The following is a 23,523-nucleotide window of genomic DNA, read 5'->3' on the forward strand; positions in this document are numbered from 1 at the left end:
TGGTTGTGGATTACTGCAGGTCCCCTTCTCTGGTTTGCCATTGGTTTACATTGGCCTGGGGTCTGCTTGTTTTCTTTCTTCCTGGGGCTTCTGGGTCTCTAACCTGGAACTGGAGAGGGCTTACTATGATGTCCTCTGTGGTTGGCTGCTGCTTTCTTTGCACCTGTGAGGTATACTTACCTGCCCTTTCCCCATATCTGTGGCTGTTTATGTATTTGTCCCATTTATTCCACTAGGGTAACTTTAAAGATCTACTAACTCCCCAAAACTGATTTTCGAATCGATTGGGTCCCCCCCCCTGCACCCCCCCAATGTGTTCCTCATTTTAGGATATCTTCGTTTCCAGCTTCAGCTGCTTTGGAAACATTTTTATCTCGGCAGAAGATGCTTTTCGTTGAGACTGTTGATTCATTGTCCCTCCAGGGATTCCATCTCGGCTGACATTGTCAAGTACATATACTATGCACAGTGCCTGTTGGCTTCAGTTCTGTTTTTCTGTGAATGCAATTGCTTCGAGATTAACGGCGCGCAGCAGTTTTGTTTGAAAACGTATCTAAAAATGGCCTCGCCTTCAGCTCCGAATACACCGAAGATGGGCTTCAAAAAGTCCCTAAAATGCGGTGCCAAGATGTATGTTTGTTTATTTATAGCGCGCCAGACCCGAAGGTATCCGGGCGCGTGTACAAGAATACTTTAAGCTTACAGGTTACAGTTGCGCATTCCAAGTAGATACAGGATACATTGACAACAGGGTAATGATTACCCTACAAGTTTGTACACGAGGTTATATACAGAGTTAAATATGCAAGTATTTGTACACAGAGGTGTATACACAGTATACATTGACAGTCAAAGAGCAAGGTGGAGTAAGACGCAAGTGGTCTTGATGTCAGATAGTTATAGCTTGTTTTCTTTGAGCCATTTAATACAGTTAAGTCTGAAGTGTGGATAGGATTGGTCAGACCTTAAAGAGGATGGGAGGGAGTTCCACAGCTGGGCTGCTTTGACAGGGAAGCTGTTGCCTCCGGCAGTGCTCAATTTAAATGGGGGTACAACTAGCTGGTTGGTATATGCTTCTCTTGTAGGTCTATTGGAAGTTCTTCTATTGAACCTTTCTGTTAGGTATTTGGGGGCTAAATCATTAATACTTTTGAATGTTAGTGCTACTGTTTTAAGTTTAATTTTGTCCGCTGTGGGAAGCCAGTTAGATTGTCTTTTGAGATATGCTCTCTTCTTGGGATTCCTAAGGCGGCTCTGAGGGCATTGTTCTGCAAGGTTTGGATTTTTTGCAGCGTGTTTTTATTAGACCCTATGTATAATGCGGTAAAATAGTCCAATTTGGATAATACCAGAGCTCTTGATAGGGTGAGACAGCTGCTAGTGGACAGGTATGGTTTTGCTGCTCTAATCAACGTACAGTGAGGCCATTGCACTCGCCTGCTGTGTTAGAGAGAGGCAATAGTCGAGGTAAAAACCTAATATATTTACCTCTTTTGCTACCTTAATGGTGTTGCCATCTATAACAAATGATGAATAGTCATCGTTCAGTCTTTTGATATTTTGTGTATTCCCCAGAATGATGAGTTCCGTTTTATCATCATTCAGGCACAGACCATGACGGGCCATCCATGCCTGGATGATGAGGTGTATCTTATTCACCAAGGCCAAATCATGTTCATAAACCCCCCGAAAGTGGGATGAGAATCTGTGTGTCATCTGCATAGTTAGTGTAGGTGACACCCAGAAGGTCCAGATCATCGAACACAGGCTTTGTAAAAATATTATACATGGTAGGGGAGACGCAGAAGACCTGGGGAACGGCACATGTGATGGGTACTGGGTCAGCCGCTGCAGAGGTAGAGGGAAATCCTCATAGTTCTTCCACTTAAGAACGACTTGATCCACGCAATGGCATGTGTGAAGAAGTGAGCCGTTGATTCCAGGTGGGTACATAGCACATCATGATTTCAAGTCAAATGCTGCTGAGAGATGCAGTAGGAGGAGTAAAGCTGTTTTTCCAAGGTCTCTCAGCTCATCGACCTGGGTTTTGAGATAGATAAGCACGGTTTTGGTACCGTTCTGAGGCCTGAAACCTGATTGTCTAGTGCTTAGTAGTTGATGCAGCTCCAAGTGTTTTTGAATCTTTAAGTAAGCCACTCTGTCTAGTATTTTTAACAGAAATGGTACCGTTGTAATTGGCCTGTAGTTGGTCGGGATGGACGGGTCCAAGGTTTGCTTTTTATGGAGGGGGAGGACCTAGGATTGTTTGAGGTTGTCTGGTATCGTTCCTGACGCAAAGGAAGCATTAATGAGTTTAGAAATAAATGGGGATAGGTCTCTGGCTGCATCTTTTATCAGTTGGGCTGGGCATATGTCGCCTCGACAGTTGGAAGGTTTGAGCGAAAGTATTCTCTTTTCAATCTCTAAAATAGTTACTTTGGTGAAGTTGAATTTTTGTTCTGGTTTGGTAGAAGCAGGTGGTTTACCTCTTTGATTGGTTGAAGGAGGAATATTTAGTTTTTTTCTTAATTTTGGTTTGTTGATCACAGACCCGCATATGATATTCCTCTGGTGCCTCAGCGTCTAGTATATAACAGACGACTGTCGATCCTGTCAGTCAATGACCGGATTAGGCTTAAAAGAGCGCAAATCTAAACTAGCGGTGTGTAGGATTGTCCCCAAATCCCTGGGCGCTCCTTCCAAATTTGGGTCATCCCACGAATCGAGAGATTCCTCTAGCAAAAAAAGATTGAAAAATCAATCCCATTCGAGGAGCAGACACTCCTCGTCCTCAAAAATCTAAGAGAAGGCACAGATCACCACCTGCTTCCTCAGAAAGGAGCGTAGTTTGCCCAACTAAATATTCCTCCAAACATGAGTCGGAACTATTTAGGAAGAAAATGTGAGAAATCTTCAATGGTCAGGCCCCGACATCCTTGAAGCATAAGAAAAGTGGCCATGCAACAGTCTAAGACGAGCATGCCGCCAAGGCGAAACTGTGCGCACTCTGGAGCCTGGGGTCATATAAGCCTAAGAATACTCAAGTCTTTGAGTACTGGATGAAAAATCATCGAAGAAAACATTGTTTGATGGTTATGTCCCTCGAAGCACAAGACAGAAGCCGTCGATACCATTGATGCCATTGACATTGATACAAAAACATCAACGCTGATTGTACATTCTTCAACGCCTTTACCTCAAAAAAGCCAAGAAAAGGTTTTTAAACCTTTACCTAAAAGGAATTTTTCAGGTCCTTGACTTCAATATATGAGGGCTATGAAACCTCTGATACCCCTCCATGTGGTCTCCAATTGGATACACCTAGTATTCTAAAGAATAGTAATATACCTGAATGCTTTATTTCAGAAGAGATCAGGGTTGGAGAACTACATGACACCCTTCAGACAGCTAGTGGAGTAGGCAACTCCCCTGAACTAGATTTTGGAAACCGGACCCGGCTGATCATGCAGATGCATCCTACAGAAGCCTAATGTCCAGAGTGGTAGAATTCCTAGGATGGAGTAGACCAACTCCTGCTTTTGAACAAGACGACTTGACTGACATATTAGACCAGGTTCCTCAATATGACCCTATATTACCATTTCATGTGGCAGTACAAAAAAGGGTTGCAGCAAACTGGAGGCTCCAGAATACAGCCCGCAGTAAACAAAAATCTGACAAAAAAATACAGGCCATCCAGTAGCGACCCTGGCTACCTGTCAATACATCCAACTCCTGAAAGCCTTGTAGTACAAGCAGCTACATCTGCCCCCAAGCAAGCTGCGGATCAAACCATACCCCCTGATGGGGATGACAAGCGTATTGACTATTGGGCAAACAAAGTCTTTTCGGCTAGCCGCATGGCTTTAAAGTCTGCAAATTCTACATGTGCCCTTGCAAAGTTCACGTTCACCCTGTGTGACTGCACAGCGATGGCGGCTGATCACATCCCTGAATTTGAGGGCAGGGGTAGTGTCATGAACCTGATGAGAGATAGCAAAGAGGCCATGTGTGAGTCTCTGCAGTCGGGTCTGACACTGCTTACAGCATCACCAGAGCCATGGCGGCAAGCACTGTCCTATGACGCAGATTTGCGTGGCTAAGGAAGTCTGGATATGCACCCGACGTACAATCCAGACTCCTTAACATGCCCTTTGACTCCCCCCACTTATTTGGCAGGAAGGCTGACAAGAACCTTGAAAAGCTGCTGACCTCAAAGGCGGCAGCCAAGACCTTAGGTGCCACCATTAGGCAGCGACACCTTTTCACCCCAGCGGATCATATTGGAGGGGTTGGTCCTTTCGCTACTACTCCTCAGTTGGAAGAGCGAGAGGACAGGCTGGTCATAGAGGACACAGAAGATACCCTTGTGGTGGACGAGGGAGAGGTGTAAAGCCCACCCACCCCCCAAAGCAGCAGCATCTTTACCTTCAGCCACTGTTCCAGCTGCCTCAAAACCACTCTGAGGCCTTGACTTTCAACACCCCGGTGGGAGGCAGATTATCACATCATCTGAAAGAATGGTGAGGTATTACTTTGGATGCATGGGAACTGAAAACAGTAGCCCTGGGTTACTGTGCATTACACGCATTTCACTGCGGTATTTTTCATCGCAGGTTTTTTCATTGCCGTTTTGATTTCGAAAAAAAAACTATCTTTTTTTGGGGGGGGGTTAAAAAATTAAATATATGGTTGTGGGTGTAAGGGAATAAAAAACAAAAAAAGGGAGGGCTGGGGGGGCTAACCCCCCCCTCCCCAAAAAAATGAAAATAAAAAAACAAGTTTTTCGAGAAAAAAAAACGGCGATGAAAAAACCTGTGATGAAAAATACTGCGGCGAAATAACGTAGAACTGTTACTGCCTCCCCTTTATGTTATTTGGCATGTATATAGAGCTCTATATATCATTGGTATGACCTCAAAGCACTATTAGGTTGAACGCCCTCAGGAACCGTAGTCCAGGTCAGTTGAGAGAGTAGGGTGTCGAAGGGTGCTTGGGTGCACCAGTTAAATGTGTAGCTGATGTAATTGCCTGATGGTAGCTGCATCCTAGTATTAGGTGTGGTTGGTATTGATATCGGTTGAATGTTTGCAGTCTGGCGGGTGGACAACAAGACTGGGTTCTGGCTGCGTTAGGCCTGGGAGACGCTTATGTGTGCAGCTAGGCCGGTTTGTTGTGGGGTATAGCTGCATTTTATTAGAATTATGAAGTGTGCATGGGGTAATGTTCGTATGTGAGCAGCTAGGCAGAATTGATCGAGGGGTGTAGCTGCACTCTAATTGAGTGATAGTGTAGAGTAGAGAGTAAGCATAGTGATTTGGGAGGAGAGTTTCTGCGTTGAGTTAGGATCTAAGCAGATCGATATTTTGCATTTCAGGCATGAGGTTGCTTAATATCAAATTAATGAGTGTATTCAGTGATGACATTCTTGGGGATCTCATTGAGCGTTAGTCATGAAGTTGCTAGGGTTCAATTGCTTCAGAGGTTCGTGGTTGGTATTACGGAAAGAGCCACGTTTTAGAGCTTTGCGGAACGTCTAATAGTCGTGGGTGTGTCGAATATGAGGGGGTAGCGAGTTCCACAGAGTTGGGGCCAAGGTTGAGGAGGCAGATCCTCTGATCCTGAGACAGGTTGGAATTACTAGGAGGGCAGTGCTTGATTTTAGGGTGTGGGATGAGAGGTATGGTTTTATCTTTTCTTGTAGGTATAATGGGCTGGTTTTGTGCATTGCACGGTGAGTGATGCACAGGGTCTTGAAGGTGGCCCTTCGTCCGACTGGGAGCTAGTGGAGGGTTCAGAGAGCTGATGAGATGTGGTCTCTTTGACCCAGGGCTCTTTGGAGTTTGTTGAGTTGGTATGCCGGGAATCCTAGGTATGGGGAGTTGGCATAGTTCAGTCTCAACATCACAATAGACATAACTCCGGCAAGTCTGTTTGGGTAGGAGAGGTAGGGAAAAATGCATCTGAGAAGTTTGAGGTGGCAGTGACAGCATTTTGACACCATGTTGATCTGACGGGAGAGGGCAGGGTGTGTCCATAGTGCAGCCTAGGTTTTTACTGTATGAGGGCACGTGGGGCATGGGAGCCGATGGGGCAGTATACCCACATACCATGCTTTCAGTTTTAGCAGGGTTCAAAAGGGGGGGGGGGTTGTTGTCATCCATCCATCAATCAAGAGACAGGCTTCAAGGTCAGGGGGTTGGTGCCTGATTTGGGAATTCTTAAGTATCATTTGGGTATCGTCAGCGTAGTTGTAACAGATGTTGTTCATGCAGATGATTCCTGGTAGAGTGGTGATATATAGGTTGAACAGGAGAGCAGACAGGCATGCGCCTTGGGGTACTCAAGTGTTCACCGAGCGAGCAGTTGAGACATAAATGGAGAGGAGGGTTATTTGTTTCCTGTTGCTTAGGAAGGAGGCGATCCATTTGAGAGCAGTGCCACGTATTCGTAGGGAGTGAAGGCGGTCAAGGAGGATTGAGTGGTTAACTGTGTCAAAGGCAGCCGAGAGATTGAGGAGAATCAATGCGGCTCAGCCTTCAGAGTCTGCAGTGACCTTGGGATCATCCCATATCTGAGTGGTTTCAGTTTCATGTCGTGTTCCGAAGCCTGATTGTGCTGGGTTGAGGAGGCAGTTGGATTCTACAAAGGAGTTGAGCTTTGACTATGCTGTCCAGTCAATGAGTTTCATGAGAAATCTGGTGTTGGAGATCAGTGTGTAATTCTTGGGATCAAGCGGGTCAAGGGATGCCTTTTTTTAGAAGAGGCTTGACATGCGCTATTTGGAAGCCATTGGGGAAGATGCCAGAGGTGAGGGATTCACTTAGAATTGCTCTTGCATGCTCTCCTGTGCAGGTAGATGAGAATATTTCTTTCAGGACAGATGCTGGGCAGGGGTCGTAGGGTCACCCAGGGTTCCATGTGTTAAAATTGTGGCTGAAATTGCGTTTACACAGAAAATCGTGGCAAAAAGGCTGTGGTTTTGCCACCGCAATCCATGTAAAGGATGCGGGGGACACCCCTGCAGCCCCCACTCCCCTTCAATGGTATAATGGGGTACACCTTTTACCGGGTCAAACCACAGCATTTCTGCTGCAATTTTATTACTGCATACCTGGCCCGGAGGGTTTGCTGGCTGATAGTCGGTCAAAGATGGGTGATTTACTTGAGTGGTAGCTATTGAATCACAGAGGCTGTTGGCGAAATGTCTGTCATATCCAGGGAGTCTGTAGATGATGGTGATGATGAGGAAGCTGTGGGTGAAGGATGGTGGTAGAGATAGTTTTACTAGAAGGGATTCACAGGAGGCAGTGCATGAGAAATGACAATTATACAAAGATCTTTGGGATCATCCACCGGGAAGACATTCGCTAAATGTTCCAGATCCATTCCTGTTGCAGGAAATTTTAACCCGGCTAGAGAAAGGTGTTAGAACCAGTACCGGTGATGTAGATGAACAGAGGATGGTATTCCCCCTATTTCCTAATCCCCAAGAAGGACGGAGGACTGAGACCTATCTTGGACTTGAGATACCTGAACAAGTTCCTCAGGTAGGACAAGTTCAAGGTGATCACTCTTTCTTAGATCCTTCAGGCCCTTCAGCTCCAGGATTGGATGGTGTCATTGGACCTTCAGGGTGCTTACTTTAATGTGCCAAACCATCACAAGCACAGGAAGTACCTGCGGTTTGCCTTTGGCGATTCTCATCAGTTTTGAGTTCTGCCCTTTGGGCTGAACTCTGCCTGAGGGTTTTCACCAAGCATATGGCAGTGGTTAAATGTTAACGTTAAAGGTATTTGTACCGCACACCGTCACCAGTGGAGTTGGTCCCGAGGTGCTCCTGCGGATCTGCAAGCGAGAAGGTGGGATGGGTTAATAGGGTGAAAAGGGAGTAGGATAGTGAGAGAAGTGGTGATCTGTTGGCAGCTTCATCTCAGTATACACTGTGCGCTGAACTATGGTGCGAGTATCGGAGCAATGTCAGTCCTCGTGTGCTGTTGGTGCGGTTTATGTGTTGCGGTGTGGTGAAGTGAATGCGGCTTGCGGTGTGAGTGGTGGCTGTGTTAGTTTGTGAGTGAGTTCAGTATGCAGAGAATTTGAGCTTTTTTGGTTAGTGGGTTATATGTTTTACAGCTAGTCTTCACAGTGTGGCTGAATGCCTGGATTCCGGGAGTCCTGCATGGCGACAAAACAGCAGGATTTGAGAGTCCTGTACAGTGGGAGAGCGGCCCAAGCCCAATAGAGCAATTGAGTATAATACCATATGTCACTGGGTTTGAGAAACAGTTGAATAATTCAGTGCAATCCTGAAACACAGCTAGATTTGAGAGTCCTGTGTAGGGAGAGAGAGGCCTACAGCTGACAGAAATTTAGATTTTTTTTAGTGCAACGCACTCCCTGTTGTATTCTAATGAACTCTGTATAGTGTTGTATTCTAATGAACTAAGTGTAGGTGGGTTGGGTGTCTATTCTCCTCCTTGGGTGTCGGAGCAGGAGTTGTGGTCTCCTCTTACCCTACTATCTATATGAATGCCTGCCGAACCTTGGTGTGGTACAGGCCGGGAAGCTGTGGGCGCGTTGTTTAAGTGCTTTCGTCTTGGTCTGAGTATGTGTTCAGTCTTTAGTGTTCTCCTTTTGTGGCTATCTGTCATAATATGTTATGGTTTGTCGTGGGTTGTGTTCCTTGGGTTTTGTTTGTGTCCGGTATTTTTGGTGGGGACCGAGATTGGTATCTTTATTCATCGTTGTTTAGCAGTGTGGGCATTCTAATGCGTTGATATTGTAGTTACGCTGTGAAGACCCAGGATTTTAGGAGTTTCCTGAATACTAGGTGGTTTCTTGTGTTCTGTATATTCTTTGGTAGGTCATTCCAGGTTTTCGGTGCTTGGTGAGAGTGGTGGCATCGAGTCTCGGGTGAGGGGTGGGGGGAAGATCCACATCTACCCCTACCTGGACGATTGGCTGATCAGGGAACATTCACCCGAACTGGCCCAGCAGCATCTCAGTATCACCTGCCACTCCTTCCACAGTCTGGGCTTCTCCCTCAATTACAAGAAGTCCCACATGATACCATCACAGACTCCAGTTCGTTGGATCGGTCCTGGATGCATCCTTGGGAAAAGCCTTGCAACCCAAGGTGAGGGCTCAACACATTTTGCAGATGGTCACTAAGTTTGTGTGTCCAGCGTCTTCCTGTCTTCGACTTTATAAGGTTGCTTGGCTTCATGGCATCCTGGATTTTTTTGTTGCCGGAGGCTCGCCAGAGAATGCGATCCCTTCACTGGGCTCTTGGGACTCAATGGTTGCAATTCTCAGGCAGGATGTCAGACTTCCTTCAGGTTCCGAGCAGAGTCCCACTGGACCTTCTGTTGTGGGCCTGCAAGGACAACTTTCTGAAAGGAGAACCTTTTTGGCAGCCATGACCGGAGCTAACAGTAGTGACGGATGCCTCACTCGCGGGATGGGGAGCCCACGCCAACGATCTGTCAATTAGCGGTTGTTGGTCTCCATCGGAGTCCAAACTAAACATCAACGTTTTGGAGCTGAGAGCAATCAGACTAGCGCTGGAGACCTTTCTAACCTCTGTACAGGGAAAGAATGTCCTGATAATGACGGACAAGATAGTGGCATGTACTACCTCAACAATATAGGAGGTGTAGGGTCACTAACACGGTGCAGAGAGGCAATGCAGCTCTGGTTCTAGGAAATTCAAGAAGGAATCTCCCTATCGGCAGTTCACCTAGCCGGAGAGGAGAACATGGCAGTGCATGCTCTGAGCAGGCAGAGCACAGTCTCCCACAAGTGGGAACTAGCTAAGGAAGTCCTTCAAGAGATTTTCACCCTTTGGGGAACCCCTCAACCAGTGTCAACCGGAGGGGCAAACTGTACTGCTCCAGGGAATTTCCCCCAAGAGGAGCTCTAGGAGACACGTTCGTAGTGGACTGGGAGTTGTCACTCATCTATGCGTTGCCTCCAGTCCCCGTCATTCCTCATGTGATCGGGAGGCTGAGTAAGATTGGTAAATCCATGATCCTAATTGCCCTGGATTGAGCCAGGAGGACCGGGATACCCGGACCTTGTGGACATGTCCATCTGCACTCCCATGTCTTCTACAAAGGGAGGACCTTCTTTCGCGAGAGGAGGCTCGGGTTCTCTATGCAGAGGTCAAGACACTCATGCATGGTTTTTGAGAGGCCGAGGTACAAGGATTGGGAACTCGCGGATGATGTAATGGAGATTTTGATTTCTGCCAGAAGACCAGCAACCAAAATCCTTATACAGCTGCCGTTGGAAAGTTCTGCAGCTGGTGTAGGGAGAAAGATGTGGATCCTTTTCAATGCGATACACCTGCAGTGCTATCGTTCCTACTACATTTGGCAAATCCGGGGCTCCAGATTGGAACAATCAAAGGTTAACTAGCAGCACTTTCCATATTCAAGCGCACCTCGGAAGAAGGATCCTACTTCAAAATACCCTTAATTCAATTTCTTAAAGGACTCAAATGTGTTTCCTCCTACACCATTACAAATACCAACTTGGGAACTTAACTTGGTTTTAAAGTTTTTGACGTGCTCTCCTTTTGAACCACTCCATTCCTGCCATTTAACACTGATAACTTGTGAGACTATTTTGTTAGTGATATCATCAGCCCGCAGGGTGAGTGAGTTGCAGGCATTATCCTGTATACCTCAGTTTATCACTTTTTACAAGAATATAGTTGTCCTTAAAGTCAAACACTCATTTCTACTTAAGATTGTATTGGATGACCATTTAGCACAGAAAATTGTGCTTTCCGGCTTTCTATCCTCCCCCTCATCCTGGCAAGGAAGAGAAAAGATTTCATAGACTCGATCTGAGGAGAGCTCTAAGCTTTTATGTTTCAAGGATGGCAAAGTTGTAACAGCACGACCAACTTTTCATTGGTTATACAGGGCACAAACTAGGTGTGCCGGTTACCAAGCAGAGACTATTCAGATGGGTCATACTGCCTATTTCGGAGTCTTACAGGCTAGTTGGGAAGATCCCCCAGAAGGTTTAAGAGCTCATTCCACTCGAGGCATGGCACTTCCTCTGCCCTTATGCGGGGAGTTATGATAAGAGATCTGTGAGGCAACCTCTTGGTCCACAATCCACACATTTACAAAACATTACTGTTTAGACACCTCCAACGATGAGGGGAAGATTTGGGAAGGCAGTTCTATGCTCCATTCTAGACCAACATTAAACGCATGGTCTAGTAAAAAGTTTTATTGTCCCTACGGGTTGGCCATGTTTTTTTAAGCCTAAGTGGCTCGATTTTAGAAAGCTTTTCAATGGCCCTTACCTGAGTTTTCGTCCATTAAACGCACGCGAAAACAGGCACCAGGGAGCCGCCATTTTGTGATAATCCTATCACTTGCCGCATCGCCCTGGCTGACCTGCTTTTGCGGCACTAAATCAATTCCCCCGCCCCTGAGCCTGACAATATCAAAACATTCATATTCCCCGCCTCTCTCCGTGACGTTACTGTGCTGCGTAGGCAAACGCGCCCAGTCGTCTTCTACGCGACTTCACACACAACCTGGAAACCAACACAGACCATCTCACAACACAGCGCGCCACAATTCGGAATATGAAACTGTACTTTAAAATGAAACAGCAACACGGTACATTTGGTAAAGTACATTTATTTGACATTAAATGTTTAGAGAATATTCAGCAATTGCCATATGAACTCCGAAAGCCATTTATTTTCTTTTATCTGTATCCGCAATGGTACACAGGGTGTTGCTTTTCGTTAAAAGAAGCACTTTGGAAGCACGGTGAACCGCAAGGCTGTTCAATCAACTAGGCACTAGTCCATCGTAAAGGTTGATATGTTGCTTCTAGCCAGTAGTACAGCGTAAGGGCATGTGGGCCCTTGGCGATCGTCCCATAAAATTGTCAGTGTGCTCCAGTTGTTCACACGAAGCTGCAGGTGTCTCACGAAGAAACCGTCTGCTGGTGTCTCAAACCGATGGCAGTAGCAGAAGGGGAGCAAATACCTGTTATGAAAACAAAAAAATTATAATTAGTCTCGCCAGCCGATCTTCATTAATGTTACTCATTTTATTTATTACAGCCGATCAGAAACTATTTGCTTGCAAGGATAGTTCAATGGAGTATGTTCGGCTCTAAAATCATTGCGAAAAGTAACGAAATAAATCGAGGCCAACACACAATGATAAACGACAGTCTACATGCGTGAGGAATGATATGATATGGCATTTGTAACGTACCTATACTGAAGTGTTTCAAGGCGCGACGAGGCAGGTGGGGAACAAGGGCAGACAGACAACGATCCTACTAGGCCAGGTGTCTTTCTGATCGTGCATGGGGAAGGGGGAGGTGGGGGGTAAAAGTGCTGTACATGGTTAGTTGAATACAAATTAAATAATCGGGCCATCTGGTGGCAAGTGCAAGGTAAATGCCGGGAGAAGGGGCTGAAGGATACAGAGACAGTCCCGTAGTGCAGGGAAAAGTGGCTGGGCCAAGGACCGAGATCGGTGAGACCAGTGGACCTGCATGCCCATGTGCCCACTACGAAAACGTTTTCCTTGCTTTTCCTAGCTCTTCATTCATTTATTCATGCATCCATTCATTAAATCTTCATTCCGGTATAAAAGCGTGTAAAGATTTACGTAAATTATATTTGAAATTTCCATTGTGTCTCTTCGTAATGCAGTCTGTAAAACGGACCGTGCTCTTTACATCTATTTATTTACATCTGCATCATCTAAATTGGATGTTGTGATTGTAATGGAAGCTTCGTCATCTCCCTGAAACACAGCACTTGCGTTAATAGGGAAGAAAGTATAGCAAATGGAATCACGTTATATGATCACGCATGATGGAGCTGTCAGTATCCATACCTCGTGCTGCTGAAGAATATCTATGGATGTTGCAAATGTAGTGCGCACTTCCGAAAGCTGTTGCGCCGATTCGTATACGCATGGTCCCGCTTCCACTTCCCCTGGAATTACTTGAATGTCAGGCTCTGCATCAAGTGCAGGGGTTGACGCTCCATCAACTGCCTGAAACATAGTGCTTGCATTAGTGAGGATTTCAATAGTAAAAATATAACACACACCTGGGGTCGACAGCACAGGTACATATCAACGGCTAACCACGAATGAAACATTGTGTAGAACAATCAAATGACAAGAATTCCAGCTCTGATGATGACGCTCGATGGAGCTGTCAGTATCCATACCACCTGCTGGTGAAGAACATCTAGAAATGTTGTAGATGTGGCGGACGGTTCAGCATCTCCCTGAAAGACAGTACTTGCATTAGTATGGATAACACTAATTATAACTGAAAACAAACACCAGTGGACGATAACTAAGGTGTATATCAATTGGAAAGCACTAACCAAACATTCGGTAAAATAATTACACGATAGAATAAAACTATTACTTGACATGCATAAAACAAGTATGTAGCGGATTAGCCTAGTAAGATTACCTGATACGCGCTAGAAGTGGTTGATAACTGCGACCACGTCAAGGATGTAGAATGTTCTTGCTTCAGATTCAAGGGATAGTCAAGAAGTTGTAAAGGTAAATTAATGATAATGAAATGGCAATATTAAAAATAGACATGTAAGGCGACAGAATACTTGAAAAATGCTCAATACAGCACAGTTCCCTGTTTATATATATATATATATATATATATATATATATATATATAATGGGGCCACTGCTTGTGTATATATATATATTGCGTTTGTGGGTTATGAAATCGAAAAAGAATATATGATAAATGTCATTATTCAAAAAACTATACACTCATATCAATATCGAAATTATTACAAGGGATAGAACACCTACAATATCAATTAATCCATTCGGCTACCTACACACTACCGCAAGGCCTAAAGCTAAATCCGGACACTTGACTCACCAGTGGCGGAATGTGGACGAATAGAGTGGGATTAGCGTTTTCGATCAATTTCCGTGTCGTTCGACGTTTATTCGTTGTTTATTCTTCTTTGTTACCCAAGATGTTGTGTACATGTCCAAGGAAAAGTGCCGGCTGCAGATGCGGTATCGATCACCCCTCTTGTCCTGTAAGACTTGTTGGACTCTACTTTCCAGCTCATCCAGTGGATATCCGCAATGTCTGACCCATTCTCTTATTCGATCAACAGTTTTTGGGAATACATGCATTGTAGTGCCTTCAGATTTCGCATGGATCTTCGAAGGGCAACCGCTTATCGAACAGGCAGGCATTGTTGATAAATCTGAAAAGTAAATATCGACATTATTATACAATCTTCATGAATAAAGATTTGATACAAAAGTAAATGAATCATACAATGATCAATGCAAGATTTGTTTTGGTCGCAGGAACTATACCAGTTCATTATGTGCGGCTAAGTATTTGCATAAGTTGCAGAAATGTATAAACGATGTGACTAAAATCTGAACATGTGACTCGTCCCTTGGATGTTCTGTCTTGCACGAGAAGGAAACATGCTTACATTATAGACTGGACCCCCGAAGGATGCAATTCGATGACAATAGACAAAGATGAAAATAAATAGATCTATTGATAGCATAGCAATGGAAACTCAAGTCAATAACAATGAGACCAATGAACATAGCACTGTGTACTCTACTCGCAAATAGACAGAAATTCAAAAATCTGCGAAATATGACTAGGATACATGGCCTTACCTTGACCAACAAACAGTTGGATTCAGCAAGCAGAGCAGTATGTTGCAGGAGAATAGGTGGGTGGCCACAGGTAGCACACTGATGGGTTTGCTCTAAGCGGTCACAGAAGTTCACGGATAGCACGACGACGAGTAGATTAGCGTAGATCTCGGTGGTTGCCAGGTAGCACGTTCAGGAGTTGACTTGAAAAGCACAAAGATGTTCTCATGAGACATATCAAGTGGTTTATAAAGTATTAGAAACGGGTGTGTTTGTGAATGAATGACGTATGTATGTCGTGGTATTAGGGGGGCGGCCTGCTTCAAGGGGAGGCCTGCCTGGAGACACGGGGTCTGAGGAGGCCATGTGACCGATGGCCCCTTGGCGTGGGATACCTTTTGAAGTGTACATGTAGTTTGGCACCTTGGCCTTTCGCGCCCCTGACAGCGCACATCCACTGGCGCGAACCGCCTTTGATAGAGGGGGGGTGGGCTGGACTGGCCTGGGGCGTGCAGATAAGGCACAGGAAGACTGATGAATGGAGACACACTTATGTGGATTGCAGGGGGAGCGGCCTACCTCGGGGGAGGCCTGCCTGGAGACACAGGGTCTGAGGAGACCATGTGAACGATGGCCCCTTGGCGTGGGACACATTTTGAAGTGTACATGTAGTTTGGCACCTTGGCAGACAGCCCCACATGCCAGCGCTCATCCACGGGTGCGAACTGCCTTTGATAGGGGGGGGTGGATGGATGGGCCGGTGGGCGTGCAGATAAGTGTGTGGGAACGAGGGGCCATCAGGCCCCTCTCGATGGCCCCTCTCATGCTTTACTTCTCAGTAGAAACTCGGACCAAGTGCCTCCAGTAGTGGGTTCACCCCTTGCCCTTATGTGATAACTTTGGTTGACTCTCCCTCTGAGATCACTGTCCTGCATGTGAACCAGCCTGAACTAAGCACATTGCTCGTTCATCTCCATAAACGTGTCCTTGCCCACACACCCTCGTCAGTGGAAACTTACTGCCATTGTGACCCTGTGTACCTGAAAGGTATTCTCTTCAAGTGCCAGACCGCTGACCACGACATGATGCCCACCTAGCAGATCCCCAATTAACATTAGACCCCTACTGCAGTATATCGTTGCTTATCAATAACAAATGCCACATACCAGAGATTCTTGTGAGCACAGACCCACACTTCAACTGGTGTATTACAGTGGTCAAGACCCTTAACCTAAGGCCTGTATAATCCAATGTTAATTGTTAGTATAGATATATGTGTGACTTTTATAGAGACATAACCTACTCAAAGACTTTGAACAAGTGTTATTAAGTGCATGCATTATCGAGAATATTTTATGTTAGCTTAGATAGTGACCACCCTGCTTCAGAGTGACCAGACCTTCACCCATTCGGAGCACAGATGTCTGACGTCCATCCTTCAATGGAGACACACTTGATTCATTTAAAAAAATCGAAACAACCGTTCTTAAAATATATATGGTGTTTTATTTTGTATCTTATTTTCATGACACAAAAATACAAGACTTTAAAGATTATACAGGTCCGGTTGCAGCACAGCGAGAGAAAATCCCCTTTCTCCAGCATGGGGTCTGGCATGGATTCACATGCTCATGAATATTCCCCGTCGTCAGGCTGGGAATCCTCGGTAAAGAAAAAATCAGTATCAGTTTAGTTTCTGATCTGTCTTTTGTAGTAATAACCAATCACTGATCTCTGCGTCATACTGACCACAGCCAATGACTGCTCTCTACCTAAGCCCCGCCTCTGGCAGCCATCTTCAGATTTTTACCGCACGTTCATGTGTTGGGATCCTCGTGCTATTGCTCTCGAGCGTTAGTGCTATTTTTTTCACGTTTTTTCTCAAAAACTTCGTTTTTTCGGTCAAAAGAGCCTCAAGCTCCACCGACTCTCCATCCGATCAACGGGGACCCGTGTCGGATTCGTCTGCGCCCCTCAAGGGTGAAGATTTCGTCGAGCTACGCTTTTGGAGGACTCCAGAAGTTTCTCAGACCCGGTCATGGCCCAGGAGAAGGGAAGCTCGACACCCGGAAAGCTGTTCAGGGTCTGCCCTGGATGCCAACTGCAGAACGTCTTCAAGGAGGACGAACACTCTTTTTGTCTTTACTGCCTACATGAGGACAAGACGCACGTGGAGAAGGACTGTGCGTTTTGCGGCAACATGTCGGAGCGGACCATGAAGGACCGCCATCAACGTCTCGCCAACTGGCTGGAAGGGAAGAGCCCGTCCGGCGAGAAGAAGAGGAAGAAATCCGAGCGGTCTTCTAAGACCTTTGAGGACGCTCCGGCGACGGGGGTCCAACACAAGGCCAAGCACCGCGAGTCCGCTGGCACCGGGAGCGCCGAACGGTCGGGCTCTACGGGCGCCAGGCAGGGCGCACCCTCCCCGGCACCATCAACCACGAGCCAACCCTCTGGGTCGGGTAAGAGGAAGGCCGAGCACCCGGCGAAGCTCCTGGAGAGGCCCCGGTCGAGCTCGAAGGCGGAGGGGGAGCGAGGCAGTGTCCCCCCCCTTCAAGGATAAGGCGGTGAGCGCACCTAAGGTGGTGAAGGCCTTAATCCATCCGGCCAAGCCCTCTATCGAAACTGTCGCGGCGGCCCTGGCTCAGCCTGTGGAGGCTACACCAGTGGTGGCGACCTCGGGGCTCAGAGTCTCCCTGCCACCTCGGAGGGAGTCCTCTTTTGTGCCCATCGATAGGACCCCCGTGAAATCCCCCGTGGGGAAGAAAAAGGGGGGGCAGGGCGTCGTCGTAGATTCTGCCTCAACCTCGGAGGAGGAGCTGGTGGAGGTCTTAAGCCACGGCCTCGGCGTGGAAGAAGACCGGCCTGTCGGGATGGATCCCGACGCAGGTGACCCCCTGCGACCCCCTGATCGCCCGTCGGATTCCCCTCTGCCAGCGCCGCGAGACAACTCGGCGGCCATTTTGTTGGCTATACAGTCCTTATGCTCAGAGATAAGGACGAGACTACCGTTGCCGACGGAACCTCTCCCGTCGGGGGACCCAGAACCGGGACCTTCTGGTGTTCCCCCTACCAAGAAAAGAAGGATCCACCCTCCGCCTCCTTTTCAGCCGTCGCGCCCCTTCCAGCCCTCCTCCCCGTCCACCCGAGGGGATGATACGGGGACTGACACGGCAGCGACGGGTACGGACGACGAGGTATACGACGAGGATGTACCGTCGTTGCCTCCCACCAGGGCTTCTCCGCCCGACGAGATTGGATCGTTCCACTCCATGATCACCAGGGCATCCGAGCTTTTCCAACTCTGCCCTGAGGAGAAGAAGGAAGGTTTCCTTTATCAGCGGCGCGAGGCCAAGAGGAAGACGGTCCTCGCAGTGCCTCTATTGGACGACATTTGGGATGAGGGCCTCACCCTCCTCAAGAACCCTTCCACAACGCCAGCTAGAAGAGACCGGTACGAGAAGAAGTACCGGGTCCCGGACACGGCCCCCCCTGTGCCTCCGGGCGCAGCCTACCCCGGACTCCGTCGTCTCCGCGGCGGCTAGGAAAAAAGCGGGGGGGGTGCGGCCTCCACATCGACTTCCCCACGGGACGGCGAGGGAAAGAAATTGGACTCTATGGGACGCAGAGTCATCTCGTCTGCAGCGACGACGATTAAAGCGGCCAACGCCTTGGCTATCGTGGCCCGCTACGACAGGGAGCTCTGGTACAAACTGGCTCCCCTGCTGGACTTCTTGCCGGACGACAAGAGGGCTGAGGCCCTGGAGATCCTGCAGGAAGGTGAGGTGGCTTCGGACCACGCCATTACCGTTGCGACGGACATCGCCGACACTGGGTTCCGCCAGTTGGGCAACGGCGTTTCCCTTAGGCGGCGTGGATGGCTCAAGGCTACGGACTTCCGTCAAGACGTTCAGACCAGAGTCCTGGACATGCCCTTCGATGGGAACAACCTGTTTGGGAAAACAGTGGACGATTCCCTTCAGGCCATTAAAGCGGACACCGAGACGGCCCGGGCCCTTGGAGTTCTGCAACAACGACGGACGCCCTTTCGGAGCAGCGGAGGCAAGGGCGCCTCCAAAGGTTCCGGCGGCGGTTTCTCCACCTACCGTCAAGTGGCCCGCTCGTCGTCTCAGGAGGCCTACAGAGGACGAGGCAAGTCTGGCGGACCCCGCCGTCGTCGCCAAGGAGGTCAAGGCGGCAAAGCCTCGTCGAAGCAGGATTGAACCGGCCGTGGGGTCGGGCCCCCACCGAAGCACCCCGGTGGGAGGCCGGCTGGCGAGCTTCGTCAGCGTGTGGGAGTCCATCTCCACCGACCGTTGGGTGCTGGACGCCTTGGCCCGGGGCCACGCGCTCGAGTTTCAAAGAAGGTGTCCGCGCGTCCCCCCCGTGGCCAGGAAAGAACTTCACGTCCCTCAACTTCTCCTGGAGGTAAAGGCGATGCTCAGGAAGGGCGCCATCGAACTCGTCCCAAAGAGGCTTCGGGGCTCCGGAGTTTACTCGAGATACTTCCTCGTGAAGAAGAAGACGGGGGGATGGCGCCCCATCCTGGGCCTGCGACGTCTGAACAAGTTCATCAAGGCGCAAAAGTTCCGAATGGTCACCCTCCAGCACGTCCTGGGGCAGCTGGAGGAAGGAGACTTCCTGTCGTCGTTGGATTTGGAGGATGCCTACTTCCATATTCCCATCCTAAAGGGGCACCGAAAATTCCTCAGGTTTGTGGTCCAAGGGCGTCATTACCAGTTCAAAGCCCTCCCCTTCGGACTACGGTCGGCACCCAGGGTGTTCACCAAGTGCCTCGCACCGGTGGCGGCGCAGCTGCGCCGCGAGGGGATCCACGTCTACCCCTACCTGGACGACTGGCTCATCCGAGCCAAGACGAGGTAGCTCGCCGTGGTTCACACGACAAGGACCGTCCAACTTCTCACGGACCTGGGATTCTCTGTGAACTACGCCAAATCCCACCTGGTACCCGCGCAAGACGCTCTGTTTCTGGGAGCGAGGCTCAACACAGTGTCCCTTCTGGCCTCCCCGTCGGAGGAGAGGACCAGGACCATCCTGGGCAAGGTGCAGCAGATGTTGGTGGCCGACGCGGCCAAGGTGAGGTCCATCAAGTCCCTCCTCGGAATGATGTCTTCCTGCATCTACCTCATTCCCATGTGCAGGCTCCGGATGCGCCCGTTGCAGGAGTTCCTGGACGCGCGCTGGATCCAAACGACGGGCAGCTTCGAGGAAAGGATCACACTCGACGAGAGTTTCCGACGAGCGATCCGGTGGTGGGGCACCCGCGCGCATCTGACGGCGGGCATGGACTTCCAGACCCCAGCCCACCAGGAGACAGTGACCGAGGATGCCTCCCTGGAAGGGTGGGGAGCGCACACCGAAAATCTGCACGCAAGAGGCCTTTGGCTCCCGACGGAGAAATCCCTACATATCAACGTCCTGGAGCTCCGTGCAGTGTTTTGGGCCCGCAGGTCCTTCCTTCCGTCCCTCAAGGGCAAGGTGGTGAGGATCTTCACCGACAACACCACCACCATGTTTTACATCAGGAAACAGGGCGGAACCAGGTCCCCAGCACTGTCCAAGGAGGCGCAGGACCTGTGGCATTGGGCCGTTGCCCAAAGGATATTTCTGGTGCCGTTTCATCTGGCAGGGATAAAAAACACCATCGCCGACTCACTCAGCAGGGAGCTGCGCTCGTGCCACGAGTGGGAGCTACGGCAGGATCTAGTGGATCGCCTCTTCCGACGGTGGGGCACACCCTAGATCGACCTGTTCGCGACGGCGACGAACTCCAAGTGCCTGAGGTTCGCCAGCAGGTTTCCCCAGGCGAGGAGCATGGGCGATGCTTTCTCGTTCCCCTGGGAGGGCCTGTTCCTCTACGCGTTCCCTCCTTTGCCACTGCTAATCCGGCTCGTCAACCAGCTCAAGAGGTCACGGTGCAGGATGATCCTCGTCGCACCTGCGTGGCCGAGGCAGATATGGTTCCTGGACCTTCTGGACTTGTCAGCGTCCCCGCCAATCAAGCTGCCGGTGGACGCGGATCTACTCTCCAGGGAAGGAGGCGCCATCCTCCACCACGACCCGAAATCGCTGAACTTGCAGGCCTGGCTCCTGCAGCGCTAGAGTTTGGAGGATACAACATACCGGCCGACTGCAGAGAGGTTCTTGCAAAGGCCAGGGCGTCCTCGACTCTTAAATGCTACGGACACAATTGGAAGAGGTTCTCTGTCTGGTGCCACGCACAGAAGATTAACCCTCTACGGATTACGGCTCCCCAAGTACTGCCGTACCTGCTGACGCTGGCCAAAGCTGGACTGGCACACGCGTCCATCAAGATTCATCTTGCTGCGATCTCCCGATACACCAGAACCACGGGGCGGACGTCCTTGTGGTCTCATCGTCTGGTGAAAGAGTTCATGAAGGGACTGTTCAGATCGTTCCCGCCGGTGAAGGCTCCGGCCCCGGCGTGGGAGCTCAACGTGGTGCTGACCAAGCTCATGGGACCTCCGTTCGAGCCTCTGCACTCGGCTCCGGTGAAATTTCTGTCGTGGAAAACAGCGTTTCTTGTGGCCATCACCTCCGCACGACGAGTGGGGTAGATCCAGGCCCTTTCCTGCAAGGCCCCGTACTTGACTTTTCACGACACGAGGGTAGTGCTCAGGACGCACCCCTCCTTCATGCCCAAGGTACCGTCGGACTTCCATCTCAACGAACCCTTTGTGTTGCCTGTGTTCTTCCCGTCGCCGGCTGAGAGGACTTTGCACTCGCTGGATGTGGCTAGAGCGCTGAAGTTCTACGTAGACCGCACAAAGTGTTTTCGGAAGACGTCACAACTCTTTGTGAACTTTGGACCTGTCAATCAGGGGAAGGCTCTCTCGAAGGCTTCCATTTCCAGATGGCTCTCCGGCTGTATCATGTACTGTCACTGGTTGGCAAACCGACCGCTGCCTGGCCGTCCGAGAGCCCATTCCACCAGAGCGATCGCAGATACCACGGCGTTCCTATCTGGTGTGCCCCTGCTGGACATATGCAGGGCTGCTACGTGGAGGTCGACGCACACCTTCACGAAATTCTACTGCGTCGACCGGGATTCCACGGAGGAGTCCAGGGTCGGCCAAGTAGTGCTGCGCAACCTGTTCGCCTGAGGTGAGCCTGGTGAGGAGGTAAGATGCTTAATGTTGAGTTTGATGTAATGCTTAATGTTGAGCCTTTGCCACCTCCCGTGGTTGTGCATGTGTGTACTGCTATGTATTCTTTATTCATGAGCATGTGAATCCATGCCAGACCCCATGCTGGAGAAGGAACAAGTTACTTACCTGTAACTGTTCTTCTCCAGCATGGGTCTGGCATGGATTCACATGCGAACCCTCCCGCCTACCCCTCTGCGGCTCTTCACTTGGTCATACTGCCACTTCACGTGCTTCCAAATCTGAAGATGGCTGCCAGAGGCGGGGCTTAGGTAGAGGGCAGTCATTGGCTGTGGTCAGTATGACGCAGAGATCAGTGATTGGTTATTACTACGAAAGACAGATCAGAAACGAAACTGATACTGATTTTTTCTTTACCGAGGATTCCCAGCCTGACGACGGGGAATATTCATGAGCATGTGAATCCATGCCAGATCCATGCTGGAGAACAACAGTTACAGGTAAGTAACTTGTTCCGTACTGACCGCTGTCACTCGGGAACGTTTCTCTTATGGCACGAACGGCACAGGCGGGTATCACTCTTCGAACGCGGTGTCAAGCCTCCCGTGGAGCCACCATGTAAAGGAATGATAGGCCACCAGCCTGTACCACCTGTGAAAAGGAATGAAACAAACTGTTTTTAAATGACCAAGATAAGTTTAATAAACATTTGTTGTCAATGACAATTCTTGTAACTAATGGCATTCTGCACGGACAAATGCTATCTAGATAATGCACACTATTGAACGACTTACATGCGTTACAATGATATGTAGATGTAATTTTGGATATAGTAGAAGAACATGAAATAGGAGTGGCATGACAAGCAGAGTATACTTACTCGTTACTCGGATTACGAGGACGAACAGTTGCGCGAAGTTCGTGCATAAGCACCATCATTATTCTCAACACGGCCCGTGTGAGGCAGGTTGCCCTGAAGTCTGGCAGCTCGGTGATGCATTGCGGTCGTGGCTCGCCTTCCGAAATGTAGGCCAGGCATCCCGAGTTTTCTCGGCAGCAGCAGTTCTCCTCCTCGGTTGGCATTAGCTCGCACCGATTGCATGTGCACCAGGTGGAGACGCCGTCCATGCGACTAGGCCCAGGCTCTTCATCTGTTGATTCGTCCTGCCAACTGCCGTCCGAATCCCCATCATTTTCGCGTGCTTCCCTTTCCAGTAGTTCCTCCTCGGTATACTCGGGCTCTTCTTTTTTCGCCATTTCTTTGTGGAAAGGTCCTTATTGAGATTCTCTGTGCGCCAAACCAGGTTTGGTCCCTTTTGTTAGTTTTGCCTTTGGTGGGATTGTTTGTAGGGCATTATTGTAGCCATTGTGTGGTAAACAAAGTAAAATAATTCACCGAGATGGTACAGGTGTTCACACGGGCTATAAGCGGCGAAGGTAGCTGACCAGAGCACAGGGTTACTTGGTATCCCCTTTGTCTAGCTTCTCCTGCAAAATTTTTTTTTACCCTTTCCTCGATGAATGACTGGTGGCAGTGATTTACTTTTAACTACCATGGGGTGCCTTTACTCGGGCAGCGTTTGTAGCTGCAGTAAAGCACCCATGGGTGCCATTTTTGTCAAAATGGCCCTGTTCTTCTTTTTTCGCCATTTCTTTGTGGAAAGGTCCTTATTGAGATTCTCTGTGCGCCAAAC

General features: G+C 49.0%; 1 protein-coding gene across 6 annotated transcripts in view; it reads left to right on the forward strand.

Annotated features, from left to right (window-relative positions):
• TTK (TTK protein kinase) overlaps positions 1-23,523 on the forward strand; it is a 1,085,566-nt gene that overhangs the window by 387,682 nt on the left and 674,361 nt on the right. The gene's annotated exons all lie outside the window — the stretch shown is intronic.

The sequence above is a fragment of the Ambystoma mexicanum genome, chromosome 4p, assembly GCF_040938575.1.
Source record: "Ambystoma mexicanum isolate Mex_15411 chromosome 4p, UKY_AmexF1_1, whole genome shotgun sequence".
Classification (NCBI taxonomy): Eukaryota; Metazoa; Chordata; class Amphibia; order Caudata; family Ambystomatidae; genus Ambystoma; species Ambystoma mexicanum.